This window comes from Dromiciops gliroides, chromosome 2 (genome assembly GCF_019393635.1).
Source record: "Dromiciops gliroides isolate mDroGli1 chromosome 2, mDroGli1.pri, whole genome shotgun sequence".
Taxonomy (NCBI): domain Eukaryota; kingdom Metazoa; phylum Chordata; class Mammalia; order Microbiotheria; family Microbiotheriidae; genus Dromiciops; species Dromiciops gliroides.
This window is the reverse complement of record NC_057862.1, coordinates 253,457,353-253,480,545: the sequence shown is the minus strand read 5'-3', so window position 1 is coordinate 253,480,545 and position 23,193 is coordinate 253,457,353. Positions and strand designations below refer to the sequence as shown.

Here is a 23,193-nt window from a genome sequence, read left to right as displayed (position 1 = left end):
GCTAAATGAAAAATGAGAGCTCCATGGGGTTTACTAGCAAGATAGTTCATCTGTCTCTAAAAGGGCAGCATTTAACTCCATCAAAAGTAAAGTACAAGGGATGCTCAGAGAGATGTAGAACTTTTAGCTCAGTAACAAGGCAGATGAAATTCAGTTTTACATTGACAGTAACAATCCAAAGCACTTTTATGAGGCCCTGACCAGTTTTTATGGGCTAAAGACATATGGTGCATTTCAGCTATTCAATGCTGATGGAACCACATTGATTAGTGATAAGGACATGATCCTGGAGAGAGGGGTTGAACACTCCCATAGTGTTTTCTTTTTTTGTTTTGTTTTGTTTTGTTTAGGGGTTTTTTTGTTTTTTTGTTTTTTTTGGCAGGGCAATGAGGGTTAAGTGACTTGCCCAGGGTCACACAGCTAGTAAGTGTCAAGTGTCTGGGGCCAGATTTGAACTCAGGTCCTCCTGAATCCAGGGCCACTGCTTTATCCACTGCGCCACCCAGCTTTCCCCATAGTGTTCTAAGCAGACTGTCACCAACCAATGCTGAAACCATTAAGCTTAGGTTAAAGTCAATCCCTCTCTAGCCAAATTTCCAACTGAAGATGAGGTTTTGAATGCCACTAGACTCCTCTTATGTGGCAAAGCACCTGGTACTGATTCTATTCCACCTCAGTTTTACAAAGCAGGGGGTCTACTGCTCATACAAAAGCTGACTGAAATTTTCCAGGTTACATGGCAAGAGGAGGTTATCCCCCAGGAGTTCAAGGATGCCTCCGTTGTTCATCTCTATAAAGGTAAAGGATATAGATTGCCCTGTGACAATCATGTGGGGGCCTCTCTTTTAGTCATTGCTGGCAAGATTCTTGCCAGAGTCCTCTTTAATAGGCTGATCCTTCACTTAGAAGATGGTTATCTACTTGAGAGCCAGTGTGACTTCAGAAAGGTCTAAGGAACAGTCAATATGGTTTTTGCTACCCAACAACTCCAGGAGAAATGCCAAGAGCAGAACAGAGGTCTGTACATAACATTTACTGATCTGACCAAGGCCTCCAATTTTGTCTGTTGTAAGGGCTTATGGAAAATTATGCCAAAATTTGGTTGCCCAGAAAAGTTTATCAGTATTATGCAATAATTTCATAATGGCATGCTTGCCCACGTTCTGGATAATGGACAACACTTTTGTGATTTCCCAGTCACCAATGGAGTGAAGCAAAGCTGTTTGCTTGCTTCCCATGCTTTTTAGCATGATGTTTTTAGCAATGTTGTCAGAAGTCTTCAACAAGGATGAAAATGGCACAAAGGTCAGCCACCACACTGATGGTAAATTATTTAACTTGAAAAGGCTACAAGCCAAGACTAATGTAGAAGGAGAGCTGGTGCATGATTTTTTGGTTTGAAGACAACTGTGTACTCAATGCAGCCTCTGAAGCTAAAATGCAACAAAGTTTGGATTGATTCTCTGTGGCTTGTGCTCATTTTGGCCTAACACCACCAAGAAACACACAGGTTTTTCACCAGCCAGCACCACAGTAACCATATGTGGAACCATTGGTTACAGGAAAAGGAAATTTCAGTTTTGAGTGCTGTAGATACCTTGGCAGTAATGCTTTCCAGGGATGTGCACATAGATGATGAGGTTGATGCATGCATTGCCAGAGTTAGCTCAATGTCATAGGGAGCATACTCAAATCCTTTCTAGTTCAGGAAAGGTTGTACTTACCTTACATAACCTTCAAGAACCCAATTTCATTTCAATACTATGATGAGGAGAAATTATACATGTAAAAATATAATATAAAAGCATGAAAGTGAGTTAAAGGGGCTAGGCGAGTTAATAAGCAGCAATAATCACATTGTATGAATCCACATTCTTCATTTTGCATATCATTGGCAATTAATATGTATATATTATCTTTGGAGCTGTGCTGGTTTAACTACTTACTTGCCAGAAAGTGTGCATGACACACTTTTAAGTTTAATTTTCATTACTGATATTTTCTCTATCATCTTCCTTAGTCTAGACAATCAACAAAACAATAAATCAAGCCTTTCTTTATAGCATTTTGTGATTTCCAAGTTGTAAATGCTCATACTGAAAACTTAATAACTAGCTCTTGAGAGTCCATTTGAGCTGGTTCTTGCATACCCCTTATCTTCTTTAAATGTAATTTGTTTATGCTATATATTTTAATTGCCAAATTGAAGGAGCTACACTTCTGGTTAATATGTTGATATGTCATAGAGAAACCTAGCTATCAAATATAAATTTCAGCAAAGGTCTGAAATGGACCCCAGGGTGTGAAAAACAGTGAAAAAGAAAATCAGAGAGAAACCAAAGTAGGCTGGGATGGTGTAAGGAGATGCAGGAACTTGAGACCCTATCTTCGGGGCAGCTAGGTGGCAAAGTGGATAAAGCACCAGCCCTGGATTCAGGAGGACCTGAGTTCAAATATGGCCTCAGAGACTTCACACTTACTAGCTGTATGACCCTGGCAAGTAACTTAATCCTCATTACCCTGCAAAATAAATAAATAAATGGTCAGATCATACACATTTTTTAAATGCTCCAAATCACTCAAAAAGAGAAATGCATATTAAGGCAGCCTCCAGGTTGTCACACCCTGCAAATTGTCAAAGATTAAAAAAAAAAATTGAAAAATGGAAATCGTTGGAAGAACTGTGTGTGGGAGGGGTGGGGGTCGGGAGGGGGAACAGCGGGAACAAGGATACTAATACATTATTGACGAGCTGTGAACTGGTCCCAACATTGTGAAAGCAATTTTGAACTATATTGAAGTCAATACACTGTATATATTCCCTTAAACAATGATAGCACTACTAGACACATACCCCAAGGAAATCAAAAGCAAAGAGAAAGGACCTATCTAGAAGTTCAAAAATATTTATAGTAGCTTTATTTTTCTTCTGTACCAAAAAAACCCAAAACAAAACCCAGAAACAAAGTGCCCCCAAAGAAATGATCATATATGATTATAATGTAATGTTATTGCACTATACAAAAGGAAGAAAGGGACAGATTTATAGAAGCTTGGGAAGGTTTGTGTAAACTGACCTACAATGAGGGGGAGCAGAAAGAAGTAGAACAGTTTGCAAAAAGACCGCACAATTGTAAAGCAAAACTACTTTCAAAGGCTTTGGAACTCTAATCAAGGCAATCTGCAAAGACTGATGATGACTCATGTTTCCCACCTTTGGCAGAGAAGTGGTAGACTTAGGTAGAATGAGATACACCCTTTCACCTACATTCAATGGGAGAATTTGTTTTGCACAACTATACCTATTAGTTGCCAAATAAAGCTTTTATTGGGAAGGAGGGGTATTGGGAAAGAGTCCTGGGCTGGAAATGGTGGTAATCAGTTCCCCAGTGTTAAGAAAAAAAAGAGAAAAGAAAAGAAAAAGAAAATGACTAGAGCCGCATCAATGAAACATTTAAAAATACATAGAACAGAGGAGAAAGAATTTCAGAAGTCCATTTAACTGAGTTTTTTGAGAGCAAAGGATTTTGGGGGGCCATTCTTTGTGGTCCCAGCTCAGCACAGTAAGCACTTAATAAATGCTTGTTGATGCGAAGACACAAAGCACAAATGGGGCACTATCAATTTTGTTTGTTCAGTCATGTCTGACTCTTTTGTGACCCCATTTTGGAGTTTTATTGGCAAAGATACTAGAGTGGTTTGCCATTTCCTTTTCCAGCTCATTTTACAGATGAGGAAACTGCAAGCCGGGTTAAGTGACTTGCCCAGGATCACACAACTAGTGTCTGAGGCCAGATTCGAACTTAGGAAGATCACTCCAAGCCCAGCACTCTGTGTGCACTGCACCAACTAGTTGCCCTGCAGTGTTGATGGGATTGTTAAATTTAAGATATACTTTAAACCCGCCCCCCCCCAAATAAAAACAAAACAAAACCCAAGCTCTAAGTAATATGTCGATGGTTCATTATATTACTGTTTTTTCTCTCTTTTTTAATCAGGAAACTTTCCTGTTTGTCAAGTTCATAACGTTTTGAGATATTATGAAAAATCTTTTAATTAAAAAAAAGGCAAAAAAAGAAACCTATGTGCGTAGTTGGGATCGCCTTTTTGTAAACACGAGGCTCCCAGGAGCGACTGTGGGACTGCAAGGGAAGCTTCCCAACGAGGACAGCCAGAAGCCACCAGGGGGAAGCCACAACATTGAAGCCTCTTGCACGCACAACCATGATGCCTTCTTGAAAGCAATAAAGTTGTTGTTTTATTGACGTAATGGACGTGGGGAGGAGGGAAGGGCGTAGCGACGCAGCCAATCACTTCACCCTAGTCGTAGCCTATCCTTTAGATCGGCCACTAGCTTCTTCCGCGTTCACCCGCCTTCCCCCGCCCCCTCATTTCTTTGACCAATCCTTTTTGCTCTTCCTTTCCTGGTCTACCCAATGGGAGAAGCAGAACCTTAGCACAGACTGGAGTAATTAAGGAAAAGGAGGCGGGCTCTTGGCTCCTTTCGAAACCACGCGGGCCCATATTGGCCTCGTGATGGTTGGTGCGCTGTGGTTTCCTTCTCTCCGAGATGATTTGAACAGGCTGCGAGGACCCTTGGGGAGGCTGGATTGCGGAAGCGCAGAGGCATCTGGGAGCGGCCGTTGGTTTCTGGGGCCCAGGGAGCTAAGACGGCAGCGTGCGCAGGAGGCAAAAGAGACAGGCCTTCCTCCCGTCGCCCTGGGGTAAGTGAGCTCTTCACTCGCGAGGAAGCTGAGGCCGTGGAAAGAAAGTGCATCGAATGCTGTGGGATAAAACCACGAGTTTCTTCTAACTTGACACTGGAGTTAATCCCTGGTGAGTTTATTACATTACCTGTACTTGCTGCTCTCGGAGGGACTCAGTGACACCTAGCGGACTTCCTAGGAACTACAAGGAGGTGGTTTATAACGGGGATGATTATTAATGTGGAGCTTAAGTCCTTAAATGTTTTGGTGGGTTTTTGTTTTTAAATCGGAGAAGCTTCCCATCTGCCCGGAATGGTTTACTGTAGTAATAATAGCCAGCATTTATATGGCGCTTTTAAGGTTTGTAAAGAGCATTATAAATAGCAGCTTAACAATGCTGCGAGATTGGTGTCCCCATTTTCAAATGAAAAAAACCGAGGCAGAGAAAGGTTTAGTGGTTTCCTTGAGGCCACACAAGGAATGTGTCCGAGGCAGGATTTGAACTCAGATTTCCCTGACTCGAAGTTCCATACTTTATCCATTGAGCCTTCTAACCAAGGCTTCTTAACCTGGGGTTTATGGTTTTGTTTTTTAAATATTTAGATAACCAATGTAATTGATTCTCTTTGTAATTCTATGTATCCTATATTATGCATGTAAAAAGATTATTCTGAGAAGGGACCCATGGTCTTCACCAGACTGACAAAGGGATCTGTGACGGAAAAAGGCAACGCAAAGGGTCAGCTAGGTCGAGCAGTGGTTAGAGCGCCGGCCCTGGATTCAGGAGGACCTGAGTTCAAATGTGGCCTCAGACACTTGACACTTAACTAGCTGTGGGACCTTGGGCAAGTCACTTAACCCCAATTGCCTCACCAAAAAAAAAAGGCAACGAAAGTCAACAGGCTTTCATTAAGCCACTTCTGTTTGCTAGGAACTGAGTTAAGCTCCGGTTTAAAACACATACACACACACACACACACACACACACACACACACACACACACACACGTTGTGGTATCTATCTGTACCAGGAGCTGGGGCTATAACAAACCCCAAAGGTGCATCAAACTAGATGCCTATCTATATATGATAACCTCATTTCACCCACGTTATCAGTGGATGAGGTGTCTCAGTAAATGTTTATACTTTTTAAGTACCAAAACTCTTTTTAATATTTTTGTTTGTTTGTTTTGTTTTGTTTTGGCGGGGCGTTGAGGGTTAAATGACTTTCACAAGGTCGGTCACACAGCTAGTAAGTGTCAGGTGTCTGAGGCCAGATTTAAACTCAGGTCCTCCTGAATCCAGGGCCAGTGCTTTATCCACTGCTCCACCTAGCTGCCCCCTTTTTAATATTTTTAAACGAATATTTTAAAATCTGAGCATGTTGGACAGAATTTATTCTTTTTTTTTTTTGCGGGGCAATGGGGGTTAAGTGACTTGCCCAGGGTCACACAGCTAGTAAGTGTCAAGTGTCTGAGGCTGGATTTGAACTCAGGTACTCCTGAATCCTGGGCCAGTGCTTTATCTACTGCGCCACCTAGCCGCCCCCCAGAATTTATTCTTAATGACTCAAGGCTATGTACTTCAGTTTTGAGTTGGAGTGACCTAATGGTCTGTTTTGTCCTTGTGCTGAATTAGCCTCAGAATTCGGTGCTTTTTGGGGTGTGTGCATGATGCTCGTGCCTGTGTGAGAATGTGAATGCTTCAGTGGCCCTCATTTTGGCTTTAGTAATTGCTAACTTTTCTCCCCCATCTTATTTTTTTGTTTGTTTACCACTAGTAGTTTGTTTCTCATCTTTAAAATTTACTGCAAACTGAGAAACCTGGTTACCAAACTTTAGAATTGTCTAAAATATGAGTAATTGATCATCTTCAGCCTAGGGCACTAGCACTCTCTAAAGTGTTCCTTTTTTCTTCTTTTTGGTTAGGCAGTGAGGGTTAAGTGACTTGCCCAGGGTCACACAGCTAGTACGTGTCGAGTGTCTGAGGCTGGATTTGAACTCAGGTCCTCCCGAATCCAGGACCCGTGCTCTATCCACTGTGCCACCAAGCAACCCCCTAAAGTGTTCTTTAGCATGAATTTAAGGACACTGCTTTTCTGAAACTTTTGTCGTTTTCTGATTCTTGGTTGTGATATTGATTAGTGAAGTTGCTGGATCAGTGTTTTCTGGGTATGTGAGGTGTATTGTGATGTGATGCGTGTTTCGTTTTATCATGGACAAAAAAGTGTACTTATTGTAGACAAAGTAAGCAGATGTGTACAGGGTGCATCTTAAGAGACAATACTCTTTCTGGTACTGAGTCCTCCGAGGGAGCCTCTCTCTGCACGTGCTCCGGAGACGTCCACTCTGGCTGCCGCCAGCTGTGACTCGACTCCATGGGAAAAGCTGAGAAGCCGCTGAAGCCGTGCTGCGCATGCGCGGAGACGAAGAAAGCCCGGGATGCCTGCATCATTGAGAAAGGAGAAGAACACTGTGGACATCTAATTGAAGCTCACAAGGAGTGTATGAGAGCCCTGGGATTCAAAATATGAATGACACTAATGGATGGCAAGTGCTAGGTTGTCCGGTGTTGGAAGAATAGTTCCTAAGGCATGAATAAGATTAAATTATTTGGGGGCTTTCTTGAAGAATAAAATTCTTATATGCACAAATATTTTTTATGTCTTAAAAAAACAGAGAGAGACAATACTCTCCCTTCAAGTTATGCTCCAAAAGTGCTTTGCCATGTCTTGGATTATTTCTTTGGCTTCTCAAGATGAATTTTGCTGACTCAACAGTTTTGACCCTTACAATAGATAGGACTCTCCTCAGCTATAAAATTACAGTGTTGGTTGGAAGAGACTCCATAACTGTCAGTCATACTTTTTTTTACTGGAAGAAACTGGGGGAATTAGTCATCCTTATTCATTTAATGAAAACAATAAAAGTTTATATTTTATGTCACCCTAACAAAAATATGGGTTTTTCCTTTTAAATTGTAAATGTAGGGTTTTTGGGAAAAAAAAATTGACTGTCCATCTGGTCATTCAGTTACTAGACATTTGTTATGAGTCTCCCATATGTAAGACTTTGCTGAGTCTTGGGGATAAAAAAAAATGGTAAAACAGACCCTGCCTTCAGGAAACTTAAATTTTTAGTGGGGGTTGGGGGGAGAGAAGAGGAAACAACTCATGGATATAAGTAAATGAAAACACCTATCTTCCTGCTCTGATCCTTGGAAATCTCAGTTGGTTATTGTGTTGATCAGAGCTCTAAAGTATTTCACTGGTTTTGCCTTTTGTGTTCATCCTGCAAATTGTTCTGGTTCCACTCTCTATTGGTTCATATAAGGCTTCCTAAGTTTCTCAGAAATCTTCATGTTTGCCATTTCCTATGGTTTAGTAAAATTCTATATATGCTGTAATTTGTTCAAACATTCCCCAGTTGATGGTGACCTTCTTTCTTTCCATTTCCTTGTTTCTGTAAAGGACATTTTGACCACCAAGTAGTGGTATCATTGATATCTGTGGTAGTATGTTTCATAAAATGTTCCATCAAGAATCATTAAAATTAGTGTTTTAGGGGGCAGCTAGGTGGCTCAGTGGATAGAGCCCTGGCCCTGGAGTCAGGAGGACCTGAGTTCAAATTCGGCCTCAGACGCTTGACATTTACTAGCTGTGTGACCCTGGGCAAGTCACTTAACCCCCATTGCCCTGCAAAAAAAAAAAATGTTTTAGCATTTAAAAGATTAAACAAAAAAACCCCACTAAACTCCAATTATGTGGAAAATTAGGTCTTGGAATACACATTTCCTGATAATGTTTATTACTTATAAATATGACTTCAAGTATCAACCCTATAATTTCTCCCTCAAAGAACCCAGGTAATTCCAGGTCTTCAGCTGCCATGTTTATGGGAGTATCTCTATTGTATCTCTACCTTTTACCTTTCTCCTAAGTTCTAGTACTACATATTCAGTTGCCTAGTGGAGGATTTTGCATTTGGTGTCCCATGCAATGTGTCAAAATCCAAACTCTTCATCCCAATCCATACTTCCCCCAAACAAGTTTTCCTGCCACCTTCTTTGTTTCTGGATGGTAACACATTTTCCTAGTAATTCAGGCTCAAAATTTGGAATTATGTTTGCACTTACCCTCTTTCAGTTCCCTCATAGCTAATTAGTAACCAAGACTTCTTTATAACTTTAAAGTTGCATATATCTTTTTTTTTTTTTTTTTTGCAGGGCAATGGGGGTTAAGTGACTTGCCCAGAGTCACACAGCTAGTAAGTGTCAAGTGTCTGAGGCTGGATTTGAACTCAGGTACTCCTGAATCCAGGGCCGGTGCTTTATCCACTGCGCCATCTAGCTGCCCCATAGCTCATTCATTTTCACTGCAACCACTCTACTTCAGGATCATTGTTGTTTGTTTTTCATTCATATCCAACTCTTTGTGACTCCTTTTAGGGTTTTCTTGGCAAAGAAACTGGAGTGGTTTGCCATTTCCTTCTCCAGCTTTTTACAGATGAAGAAATTGAAGCAAACAGGTAAGTGACTTGCCTAGGGTCACACAGCTAGTAGCTGTTAGAGGCCAGACAGGAACTCTGGTCTTTCTGATTCCAGGCCCAGTTCATCTCCTGTACCACCTAGCTGCCCACCCTTCAAGATTGACTACTGCAATAGTCTCCTTATCTGGTTCCACTTTCTTCCCCATTGTAGGAATCCTACCTATAAATTGCTGCCATATTCATCTTAGAAAAAAAAATACCCCCTTTTATGATATTTTTAGGGTAAAATCTTAGTAAATGAATTCGTAGATCAAAAGATAGGATATGTTTTGTGATTTTTTTTTTGTATAGTCAAGTTGTTCTCCAGAATGTTTGGACCATTCTTTATCCTGAACTTCCCTTTAACAAGGGACAGAAGATAAACTTTAGTTGTTAATCATTCCTCTAATACTACTTTGAGTTTTTTCCCTGTTTTCCTTGTTTCTTTGAAACCTTTCTAAAATATATAGTGATTTCATTAATACAGCATTCTGAAGATCCTCACATTGTTAATGGTTTTTGGTTGTCTTGTATTAACTACTTAAATTTTTGGCTGGGAGACTTGGCCAACATTGGGAAACTTCCTTGAAGTAGATGATGCCTTTTTGTAAGTTTTTTCCAAGTTTGCTTTTCAAATGTGCCTCTCTCGCCTTGAAACAGGATAGTGAGTTTTGCTGGGTAGGTAATTGTGTAATTATAACCCATGCTTCCCAGTTTTATACATTGCTTTTTCCCCCCAATTTCTCTAATTTTCCCTTTTCCTCATTTTTCTTTATTTATGATGTTATATTAGAGGCTAATAATGTATCCAGGAGTATTGAATCTTGTAGTTTTTCTTTTCTTTTCTTTTTTTGTGGGGAAATGAGGTTTAAGTGACTTGCCCAGGGTCACATAGCTAGTATGTGTGTCAAGTGTCTGAGGCTAGATTTGAACTCAGGTTCTCCTGAATCCAAGGCCAGTGCTTTATCCACTGCGCCACCTAGCTGCCCCATGTAGTTTTTATTTTCATCAGAAACTTCTGTACTCTTTTTGTATTCTTAATTTCTTTGGACTTCAGATTCTTTCTGAAACTTATTTTCTTGTACAGATTGTTTGGATTTTCTTTATTTCTTTTTCGGGGGGGAATGTCAGCAGTCTTAAATTGTTGTGTTGTGATCTGACCTCCAGGTTCATCACTTAATTCTATATATTTTTAATTATCTTGCTAATTCAGTGGGTTTTTTGTGCCTAGATTTCTTGTAATTGATCTTCATTAACTGTCATTTTGTTTTATGAATCAGTTAATTCTGGTGGTTGAAGTTTTCTATTAGTCTGTATACTGGTAATTTTCATTATTTTTTCCCATTTTTTTTCAAATTTTGGTAGGTTTTCTCCCAAATGGTTTTCTCTTTAGTTTCTTATTTGACCTTGTGACTTTCTTCATGCCATTTCTTTCTTGATTTTTTTGAATGTCTTCTTTAGTTGGTGTAACACATTTCAGGCTATTTCATATGGTCCCTTTCTTTCCTTTTTTTTTTTTTTTTTTTTGGTGAGGCAATTGGGGTTAAGTGACTTGCCCAGGGTCACATAGTTAGTAAGTGTCAAGTGTCTGAGGCCAGATTTGAATTTGGGTCCTCCTGAATCCAGGGCTGGTGCTCTACCCACTGCGCCACCTAGTTGCCCCCATATGGTTTCTTTTTGATCTTTACTATTTTTGGAACTCAAGCTGGCTTAGTTGCTCTTTGTAATCCTTTTTGTTTTTAGTGTTATTTTTGAAGGTCTTGCAAGGAGCTTAGCTGACCTGGAACCTCCACCTTCCAGAGCTTTATTGATGGATAACTGGTCTGACTGGTCTTGACTATGTCTAGCCTTGGGAAGTTAACGACTCTGCAAGACATCTTGTTTTTTTCTTCTGAAATCTGCTTCCTTGTAACTTAGATTAATACGATTATAAATTTAGCGTGGGGAGGACCATTGTAATAATAGCATTTATATAGCATTTTAAGGCTTATAAAGTACTTCAGAAAAAGTATCTTATTTTATCCTCACAACAATCCAGAGAGGTAGATGCTATTGTTAGCCCTATTTTACAGATGAGGAAAGAGAGGCAGGCAGGTCAAGTGACTTGACCAGGGTCATGCTGCTTGTAAATGTCTAAGGCCAGGTTTGAACTCAGGTCTTACTGATTTCAAATCCATTGCTGTAGCTTTATCCACTTGGACAGCTGTCTTGCCAGCAACTAGGTCTTCTAATACATCATCCTCATTTTAGAAATAAGAAAAGTGAGCCTTAGAGAAGCTGTGTATTACCCAAGCTCACACACTGAGGCAGAATTCAAACTTCTTTCTGTCTAGTTCTGTCCTCTTGAGCAGCATAGAAAAAAACCTTTCCATATGTTAGGTTTTCAAATGATTGAAAATGGCTCTCATAAACTAAACTCCCCCTCTTTTCCTTATCTTCAGTCCTCTAGGCCTTACCTTCTCAAACTGTGGGTTCCAACCCCATATGGGGATATGTAATTGAATGTGGGGGGGGGGTCACGAAAAATTTGGCAACAGTAAAAGACTATGTATGCATATTTTATATACCTATATATGGGGTCATGTAAAAATTTCTTGAGCAAAAAAGGGTTCGCAAGTGGAAGAAGTCCAAGAATAAGAAGCCCTGCTATAGGTGAAACAGCCCTAATTATATAACCATTCTACACCTGTTATAATTCTGGTCAGTTACCTCTGTGTATGCTTATAAAGTGTAAGAATAGGCTCTGAACTCAAAAAGGAAAAAGACCTGTAAAGCAAGAGGTTTAAGTTTTGAGACTTGAGCTTAAGCAATGTGTAATTTCCCTGAAATGAGTTCAGGACATGGTGACATGAGATAATCTGAGTGGAAGAAGACTTATATGGAAGGAGGATATGCAAAACCAACGGATTGAGAAATATTCTAAGTTGATTGGATATTAAGACATTGAATAATTATATAAATAGGTTTTCTAAATGTGCCTTTTGATTAGCTAGCTTTAGGGATCATCTAAGCCCATTCTTTTGTGGGGTTTGCTGCTCCAGGAATTGTCCTATGGCATCATTTGGAGGTTTTTGCCTAGCTTGAGGGATCAGATTGTAACTCGAGTAACCATCCAGTGGTGAACGAGGGAGGGACTTAACATGTGTTAGGGAATAGGATAAAAAGAGCTTGCATGCTCCTTTGCACTCTCTTGCTGCAATACTGAATCACTGCTCGCAGTGCCCTTTCTCATAAGAAGAAAAAATAAAGGGGCTTTTGACGCTTAGCTGCTGAGTTTGGGAAAATTATAGAGTAGGGGTCGTTTTCCTCTCATAAAGTCAAAGATATTAGGCCTGGAAGAGACTTAGAAGTTATTTAGTTTCAAACTCCCTTCTCCCAACCCCACCCCTTTTTAAAAAAACTGATGAGGAAAAAGAATCAAAGACATTAAGTGACCTAGCTAAGGTGACTGACACCAAGTCCAGCATTTCCTCTGTGTAACAATCAAATCTGAATCTGGGACCCTAGTTGTATTTTTTGCTCATCAGCAGATACTACAAAGAGCCTATTATATCCTGGGTTATAGATACCATGCTATCATTATTTCAGTCTGAGTTTGCATTAGCTTTGTTAGTGTCACATTCTGGGTTCATACTGAACTTGTAAACTTAAACTTGGAGTTACCTTTTCAAATAAACTGTTTTCAACACAGGTCTCCATATTTATTGTACTAACAGAATTAATTGACCCTTTTGAACCTAAACATAGGGCTTTACATTCATTACTACTGAATTTGTCTTGGTTTTTAACCCATTTCTAGCCTATCAAAATCCTTGATTTTTGTCATCTTCTGTGTTAACTATTTCTCTTGCTTTGTTTCATTTGAAAAAATTATGAGCATGTATTTATAAAAAGTGTTGATGAAAATCAAACATATAATTTCAGAATGAATGGAGTCAGATCAGAGATTTAGAAGCTGGAAGGGACCTCACAGGCCATCTAGTTCAACCCACTCATTTTACAAATAAGTAAATTGATATTCAGGATGGTTAAGTGACTAGCCCAAAGTCAACAACTAATAAGTGGGAGGATTGAGTTAGGTTTGGGAACCAAAGATCTTGAGAGAATGAAGGATGTCAACAAGGCTGTGCATTAAAAACCACTTTGGTAAATCTTTGTGGCATACTTCACATTGAAAATACAGTTGTCCTGGGCACACAGGAAACTCTTTGAAAAAAAAAAGTTCAAGTTCAGCTGACAAAAGAGATTTGTATGCTGCTCTTCTTGTCATTAGATTTGTGACAGAAACAACAAAGGTGGGCAAGGAAGAACTGCTGGAGAAATCTGACCCCCCCACTCCTACCTCCCCTTTCCTCCTAGAACATAAACTGCCAAGGCCTATCTCTCTTTCTTGTTTCTTCCCTCCCTTCTTTTTTTCCTTCCTTTCTTACTTCTTCTGTTACACTCCTGACTCTTCAATCTTCTTTTGTGTTTACCAGTCTCACGGGCTCCTCCCTCCCACTCCCTTGCTTTTTAGCTCCTTTTTATGTGTTGTCTTTCCTCATTAAAATGCCTTCTTTGAAGTTGGAGATTGTCTTTTTGTTTTTATTTGTTTTCCAGGTCCTTACCACTACCTAATAATTGTTTAATTGTAAGTACTTGTTGGAGGGAAAGGCTGACAGAAATGCAGCCTCTTTAGTGTTGCTTAGGATGAGGCCCATTAGAACCTAGGTTTCAAGTTGTCATCCAGTGTTTACCTGGAGAGCTCCAATAAAAGAGAATATTCTACCTCTCAAGCAGTTTATCCAATTTGGAGGATAGCTCTAATTGTTAGAAAGGCAACTAGGTGGTGCAGTGGATACACTGGGCCTACTGGCAGAAAGATTTATCTTCCTGAATTCAAATATGGCTTCCAACACTTACTAGCTGTGTGACCCTGGGGAAGTCACTTAATCCATTTTATCTCAGTTACTTCACCTGTAAAATGAGCTGGAGAAGAAAATGGCAAACCACTCCAGTATCTCTGCTAAGAAAACCCCAAATGGCATCACAGATTTGGATATGACTGAAAAATGACCAAACAACAATAATTATCAGAAAGTTTTACCTGCCATCAGCCATTAGTCTGTATTCCCGCACATTGCTCCTGGTTCCTTCTTCTACCTGAACAAAGCTATCATTTTCTTTAATCCTCACATGATGTGGATTCCTTGTTGCTTTCTTTTCAGTGCTTTCCATCTTCTTAGTGTCATTCTTTAATTGTGGTGCCCAGAACTAAATGAAGTGACCCAGGTATGGTCTGACTAGGGAAGAGTTCAGAGGGAACTCTTTTTAGACAAACTGCTGGAATGAGGGCCTCCTATATTTGTGATATTGTCTTTTTAAACTCAAACATACATGCCTTTTATCTCTGCCTTTTGATTTCATTTTCTTAAAATGAGCACAGTGCTCTTTCTGAATCCTGATGTCATCCTATGTGGTAGCTAGCCTTTTCTTTTCTGCAAGTTTGATAAGTATGCCATCTTTGACTTTATTCAGGTCATCACATGCATCACCCTCTGTTGGATATCACCTGGAAAGCTGACATTGAAGCACTAATTTGAGTCTGGCTTTTCAATTGGTTTCAGATCCATCTAACTAGTATGCATCTCCATATCTTTTTCACAGGAATAGTATGAGGCATTTGATCAGATTCTCGGCTAAAACCTTTGGAAACAAGATCCGTACCCCTTCTCCTGATTTGCTGATTTAGTAACCTTGTTAAAAAAGGAAATGAGATTACTCTGGCATGACCTGTTCTTGGTGAAAGTATGCTAGCTCTTCATAATTAGCACTTCCTTTTCTAGTACCTAACATCTCTTTAATGATTCATTTTAGAATTTTACCAGGAAGTGAAGTTGGGCTAACTGGCCTATAGTTGGCAGACTATTGTCTTTGCCTTTTTGGAAATTCAGGACAAAATTTGCTGTTCTTCAGTTTTACCCCTTATATTCTCCATGAGCTTTTGGATATTGCTGACAGTGGCTCAGCAGCGTCATCTGTCAGTCCTTTTTCAGTTCCCAGGAATGATGAACTTCCACATTAAGTGGTTTGAACTTATCAAGGACGGCCAGGTTGTCTGTCTGCTTAATTATCTCAGGTATCGATTCCCTTGTTAGTGGTTCTCTCATTCTCCTTAGCAGAAAAAACATGCAAAATAAGAATTAAGCAGCTTTGTGTTCTGCCTTTTGTCACTAATCACAGTCCTACCCAGCCTAGGCAGCAGTCTCCTCCATTCTTTGATCTCCTCTTTTCCCTCAAGTACAGGCCAGTTTTGGCCTGACTTCTGTGAGAGAAAGTTGCAGGAGAAAAAGAACAAGATTAAATAGGATTAAGAATCTGAAGAGAAGTTAGTTTGGCTAGGTAAGTAAAACAAATTAGGAAAGTAGTAGTAGTAGTAGGCCTCCACCAATCACGGATGACCATGGATCAGCGCCTTGAAGAGCCACAGGCCACAGTGTGGCTGTGCAGTCCGATACTGGAGCCACAGCTCCTGAGTGATTTATAACCGGTAACTGCTGCATCCCGTGTTGTATCTACCCCATGAGGAGTAGCTGGAGTGTCCTCTCCAGGGCGCTGGCCTGGGCGGATCAATATGGAAAACAAGCTGTTGCCCATGCAGCAGGTTTTCCCTCTCCACGACATTGGTGGATCCAAAGGAGAGGCAGAGCCAATACAGTTTGGCACCAGTGCCGCTGCAGGAGTTGCCAGAGGGATGTGATGTCCAATATCCAACTGCCTAAGGGACTCTGACTCCTGATTTTTCCTCAGGGTTAACTCCCAAAGCCTTTCCCATATATGGGTATAGCCACACGACAGTGGAGGTATAAGATCAGGGTTTCCTTCCCCTGGGCTGGTTGCCTGCCAAGGCTAATGAGCCCCACCTGCCCGAAGCAACTGGTTTTAAGGCACCAGTGACTCGCTTTCACCCCTTCTGTTAGTGGAAACAGTTCCGCCACAAGAAGGCCAGGAGTTGGGCTTCAGTTGTCAGAGGCTATTTGAGATGCACACTATTGGAGCATTTTATAGAGAGTGGGAGCTTATCCCCACTCCCACCCTAGCATGACAAACCTTTGGAACCAAATTAGGAAAGTAAATTAGTAATTAAAACAATCTGGTGTTTAAAAACAAAACAATCTGGTGGAATAAGAAGTTAGTGTGGAAATGGAAGTGGATGCTGGGTGTGGCCATAAATATTGAATAGAAAAGGCCCAACCACACTCCCTTCCAATTGACATCAGCCATTACATTCTTTGGCTTGCTACAGATCTGTCTGGCTATTACCTATCTCACATTCCTTCCTTGTAGGGTCATAGAATCATAAATTTGGAGGTGGAAATTACTTCTAAAGTAATGTAGATCCACTTCCTCATTTTGCAGAGGAGGAAACTAGGGTTCAGAGAAATTATGTGACTCGAGGACACAAATGTTGTTGTAACAGGATCAAGATTTGAACCTTGGTTCTCTGACCCCAAATCCTACACCCTGCTATTCCATAAGAAAACCCTGAGGGGCTGTAACCAGTCATTCAACTTGGAGTCTTTGCTCAGTGTTTCTCCTAATTTTTTCTTCCTTCCCCCTTTGCCTATAGAAATCCTGTCTATTCTCCAAAGTTCAGATCACATTTCTTCTAAAAAATGTTGTAGCTCATAATCTTTTTCTTCTGAACTCTTGTTATCTCTTCCTTCATTTGGTCCTCATGCCCTTCTTTGTAACTATTGAACTGTCATTTCCTTGTTTTTTTAACTTTGTTATATAATATCTTGAGTTCCCAGCTAGTCTTCCTGACTGGTTCTCTGTTTGCATTCTCTGCATTCCCTCCAGTGCCTAGCATACATATATATACGTAAATTTTACTTGCCTTATCTATATATACATATATCTAGCCTTATCTATATCTCTATCTATCTATCTATATATAGCCTTGGGGCAGCTAGGTGGTGCAGTGGATAAAGCACTGGCCCTGTATTCAAGAGGAATTGAGTTCAAATTTGATCTCAGACAATTGACACTTGCTAGCTATGTGACCCTGGGCAAGTCACTTAACCCTATTGCCCTGCAAAAGAAAAAGAAAAAGGAAAAAGGAAAAATATATCTAGCCTTCAGAAGGCCCCTACTTGTTTCCTTTTTGGACAGCTCCAACATGGAGAGAAGCAAAATGATCAGGTAACTTTGTAGCATCCTCCTTTGTGGAACTCATAGTCTATTAGAGAAGAGCTTGACTTTTGGTTTGTATGTGAGTAGGACCAGAGATCTTCCAACTCATCTGAAATTCTAACTCATCTCATCTTTTAGCTTCTTGGTTTCCAGTTGTCCAGCTTGACCTCTAGAAGAAAAGTCTTTTTTTTTATTCTAAATGTAAGAACAGAGAAAGAGAATTGTGCATGAACATGTGAATCTCTATTCAGTATAGCATGCTTTTCCTTTTATGTACATAATAAATACAAAGTGTAACTTTTTAATTTTTTTCTGAACATAAATAAAATAAGCATTTCCAAATGTAAAATAGAACAAGAAAAGATTTTACACAAAAAGTAAAACTCTTAGATAACAGGATTGCTTTTGTTTTTATTTACTTTTATTTTAAAAATATTAAGCAATTTATCAATTAACTTTATCTAAGATTCTTTCTGGCCTTCTGTTTTCTTCTGTGCATTTAAAAATGCTTCAGTGAATGTCTTTTCTTTCTTTTTAATTTGACTCCCCTCCCCTTATACTATCACCCCCCATTCTGCCATTGAAAAAAAAAGAACCTGCCTAGCAAATATGTATGGTCCAGCAGAATAAATTTCAACATTGGCCATGTTTGAAAGTGAATGTCTCGGGGGCGGCTAGGTGGTGCAGTGGATAAAGCACCGGCCCTGGATTCAGGAGTACCTGAGTTCAAATCCAGCCTCAGACACTTGACACTTACCAGCTGTGTGACCCTGGGCAAGTCACTTAACCCCCATTGCCCCGCAAAAAAAAAAAAAAGAAAGAAAGTGTCTCATTTTGCACTTTGAATTCATTACCTCTATCAAGAGATGGGTAGAATGCTTCGTTGTTGGTCTTTTGGAATCATAAGTTGGTCATTACATTGAGTAGAATTTTTAAGCCCACCAAAGTTGTCTTTCTTTGTTTTTATTGTATACATGGTTCTGCAACTCCTCAGGTTCTTTCAAATAATTTGCTATTTGATTAACCATGACGGTTAGTAAGAAGAAGAAATTAAACTGCTCATCATCCTTACTTCCTGTGATGCTTAAAATCTAATGTGTGTGGGGGGGCAGCTAGGTGGCACAGTGGATAGAGCACCGGCCCTGGAGTCAGGACAACCTGAGTTCAAATCCGGCCTCAGACACTTAACACTTACTAGCTGTGTGACCCTGGGCAAGTCACTTAACCCCAATTGCCTCACCGAAAAAAAAAACAAAACCAAAATCTAATGTGGGGGCAGCTAGGTGGCACAGTAGATAGAGCACCGGCCTTGGAGTCAGGAGTACCTGAGTTCAAATCCAGCTTTAGACACTTAACACTTACTAGCTGTGTGACCCTGGGCAAGTCACTTAACCCCAATTGCCTCACTAAAAAAAAAAAATAAAAAAAATAAAATCTAATGTGGGTTCTAACCTGCCACCCCCCCATGCCCAGTTTTGGGGGGAAATTGGTCAAGATTTACTGATAAATTCAGCAAGAGTTTAGGCTTTTGAGTATTTATTAAAGTGTATTAGAAGTTAGTGAAGATAGATAGGGTGGAAACTCCTAGTTTAGATCTATTTGGTATAGCTAGAGAGAACACCTTCGTTTACCTGTCAGCCCACGTGAAGTTCTGCCACCTCTCTTTTTCTCTGTCTGCTGCCACATGCTGATTCCTGAATGGAAAGAGAGTGCTTAGTGGCCTCTCCCAGAAGCCCACTGTGAAACAGGAAGCAGGGCCATCTACACACACAGCTCCAAGCTAATTGGCTGGTAGCTTTGATTGACATGACTACAGGTGGTTCTATAGATGTAACTTCCGGACACCAAGTCACATGAGGACACAAAGTCACATGTTTTCTCCTTAGGGCAGAGCTCTGATTCTCACATTCCAAACTGTACAGCAGATATTTCTCAGAATGCACATTATGGTCTCCTCTGTAATTATGGATTACCATAATTGCTACTTATGACTTGTACAGGACTGATTAACTGGCCCTAGTTTTTCTTGCATTCAGTCAGCAGATATTTATTAAGCACCTGTTATGGGCAGAGCATTGTACTGGGTCTGATGGAATATGTAGAAGTATAAGACATGGTTCCTGATCTCAGGGAGCTTCTAGTCTATTTGAGAATAGATTTTTAACACAGGAAAACAGAATAATACATAGGGCAGTATATGATGAAATGATAAAAAACAGTACATTCTCAAGGAATTTAGGAGGAGAGAGATTAATATAGGCCTGAAAAGCCACTTGGAATAAAATATAAAATGAAGACTTAGGTTTCAGTCCCATCTATACCTTCAAGTAATTAGCTCTTTTAGCTTCTATAAAATGGGGGTGATAGTGATAGTATCTACCTCATAAACTATTGTGAACCTTAAATAAGCACATTTTAAAGTGCTAAATAAATTTGATGATGATGATGAATGAAAAGGAAAGGGTGGATTCAAAGGATCCAAAGGTAGAATTGACATGTTAGACGTTTTGAAATGGACATCCTATAGACATCTTGAAACTCAACATGTTCAAAACTAAACTCATTATCTTTCCCCTTCCATGCCCTCCCCTCTTTAGGTATTGCCATCCTCCCACTCATCCAGGCTTGCAAACTAGGTTTTATCTTCAATTCCTCACTCTCACCCCTATCCATATCCATTTAGTTGGCAAGACCTTCCATATCATTTCTGGTGTGTGCCCATTTCTCCTCTGATAGTGCCACCACCCTGGTATGGGCCATCATCACCTCACATCTGGAGTACTGCTTTAGCCTTTTGGTTTGTCTCCCTGACTTAAGTTGCTCCCCAGTCCAATACAACCATGAGGCAGGTAGGAGGCACAGCGGGTAAAGCGCTGGAACTAGATTCAAGAAGACCAGAGTATGTATCCAACTTCAGACACTCACCAGCTAGGTGGCTGACCTCTATCTGCCTCCATTTCCTCATCTGTAAAATGAGGTAAATAATAGCATCTGTCTCCCAGGGTTGTTGTGAGGATCAAATAATATACTATATATAAATATAAGTGCTTACTATTATTAGTCTCTACTCAGCTGCCATCTTGTTCTTCCTAAAGCACAGCTCTGACCATGTTACCTCCCATTCAGTAAATTCCAGTGACTCTTCTGGGATAAAATATAAAATCCTCTGACTTTTAAGGTCCTTCAGGGTCTTGACTCTTCATTGTTCAGCCTTTTTACACTTTCTTCTACACACTCCACAATCTAGTAACACTGGCTCTTCTTATCCTTCCTCATATATGATACTACATCTCCCAACTTCATACATTTTCACTCTCTCCCTTGTCTGGAATCCTAAGTCCCACCCCATTCCCCCCATCCCACCCCCATGCCCCAGTTAGCATAAAAAGTAAATTTGTAAGTAGCTACTATGTGACAGTAGTAGGAAGTAAGATTGAAAACCTAGAAGTCACTTATAGACTGTCCTATAAATTAAGGGAGAATAACAGATACTTGCAAACTGTCTCATAAATTAGAGGAGCATAGGAGCACTGGAAACTGGCTCATAAATTAACTAAGGTCATATCCTGAGACTATGTGCTAAATTAAGGGAAGCCAGCTAGGCTTTACTATTAAGGGCCCCTCAATCCTGCTCACTGCCTATAACTGTAAGCATCAGATATACTCCATTAAATCCACCAGAACACCAGCAAAGCATTAGGCTAATGAACTAACCCTAACATGTTGCTGATTTTAGAAATGTGGGTCTGTTAACAAACTAACACTAAGGTGTCATGAATAAGAGTCTGCCTCCTTACCCCCAGTTCCCCCCCCCAAAAAAAAACTCTGTAAAAATGAGATGCCAAATTCTTACTGCTGCCACCATGCTATCCCCCTCAGTTTGTCTCTGTATTCTGTGTGATTGAAGCATTACTCTACCATTTGTTGCCATTGTGATCTTTCCCAGGGAATATCCAAAAAAAATTGTGTGTAACTGTCCTTCCATTCTTAACCCAGAAGGACTCCTAGCAATTCTGCACCCTTAATCATAAACTAGGATCTCAAGGACCACCCCTGTCCCTGAACAAGCTGAGTAAAATGAATTGATGTGTAGAAAGCAAGGATGAATAACTGAACCTCTTGACCCCTTCCAGGTGATATTTTTCCCTTTTATTTGTGTTACAGTAAATCAGTAATTCTATAAATCAAGTGGCAATTCACTCTTCATCTCTACCACTTTTATTCCCTGATTTCCTTCAAGTTCCAGCTAAAATCCCACCCTCAGAAGCCTTTTTTGATGCCTTTTAATGGTAGTGCCTATATCCAGTTAGACCTGTGTATGTATATTTGTACATATATTTATGTATGTTATTTGTACATAGTTTCTTTCATATAGTCTTCTCCATTAGACTGTGAACTTTTTTTTTTTTGGCAGGGCAATGGGGGTTAAGTGACTTGCCCAGGGTCACACAGCTAGTAAGTGTCAAGTGTCTGAGGCCGGATTTGAACTCAGGTGCTCCTGAATCCAGGGCCGGTGCTTTATCCACTGCGCCACCTAGCTGCCCCAGACTGTGAACTTCTTAAGAAGCACTTAGTACAGTGCTTGCCATTGTAATGATTGGAACGACACCACCTACTGGAGACTTAATATAGGAAAGCTCCACCATGAGTAGAATGCCTCAGGGCAAGGCCATGTGGGTTTTCCTTGGCGTCAGGAAGTAACGTTTGCGCATGGGTACTGTCCACCAAGGCTACCAGCCAATCAATGTGAGGAGCCTCCCATTTATCAGTGATTTTAGTCAGTTTTTCCCAAAACTGGGGGAACGGATTAGAACCCACATTTAGAATCTTAAATTACACACCATGTAGAAAACTCTTTATACTTTTTGACTTGACTCGACTTTCCTTAACCATAGAAATGTCAGCAAATGTCAATTATACTTCTTTTTTTTTGGTTTTGTTTTGTTTTTGTGGGGCAATGAGGGTTAAGTGACTTGCCCAGGGTCACACAGCTAGTGAGTGTCAAGTGTCTGAGGTCGAATTTAAACTCATCCTCCTGAATTCAGGGCCAGTGCTTTATCCACTGTGCCACCTAGCTGCCCCCTCAGTTATGCTTCTTAACACTTAGAAGGACTGGAATTTAATAGTACTTCAAACGTTAAAGCTGGTTCAGTTGGCATAGTGCCTTTTTAACATGTTAAGCAAAGAAAATAGAGATAATAGGATGAAAATATTTATTTCAAAGAAAAATTATAATTTTTTTGCATCAGTTGATGTTCCTGATGCTTCTAGTGTTAATGTCTGTTCAAAATAAGTTTATTATCATAACTTTCTTAATGTAGTGCCATACTTAGTGACCTGAAATAAATAATTCATTTAGTTGACTTTTCTGTAAGATGGATGGAGTGTGCCTAAGATAACCTCAAAATGCAGTACTTCCCATAATTTTGAAGATGACCACAGAGGTGGTAGAGGATTAAAGAAAAGTATATATTCTGTTGAGCAGTTAGATGGCACAATGGCTAGAGGACCAAGCCTAGAGTCAGAAGGCACACCTTCCTGAGTTCAAATCTGGCTTCACACTTACTGGCTATGTGATCTCAGGCAAGTCACCTAACCCTATTTGCATCAGTTTCCTCATCTATAAATTGAACTGAAGAAGGAAATGGCAAGCCACTCCAGTATCTTTGCCGAGAAAATAATTTTCAAATGGAGTCACAAAGCATCAGATACAACAAAAAAATGACTGAAAGCAAAGCATATATTCTATTAATAAAACTTTGAGAATATGAAATGGGAATGCTAAA

At 40.1% G+C, this 23,193-nt stretch overlaps 1 protein-coding gene across 2 annotated transcripts in view; it reads left to right on the top strand.

Annotated features, from left to right (window-relative positions):
- Positions 1-4,437: 4,437 nt before the first annotated feature.
- Positions 4,438-23,193, top strand: part of WDR89 (WD repeat domain 89) — a 30,812-nt gene continuing 12,056 nt past the window's right edge. The window contains exons 1-2 of one of the 2 annotated variants that reach the window (XM_043990196.1): positions 4,438-4,836; positions 9,153-9,232. The gene's annotated coding sequence lies outside the window, so the exon portion shown is untranslated. The remainder of the gene's footprint in view (positions 4,837-9,152; positions 9,233-23,193) is intronic. The other variant, XM_043990195.1, reaches the window with a different exon arrangement.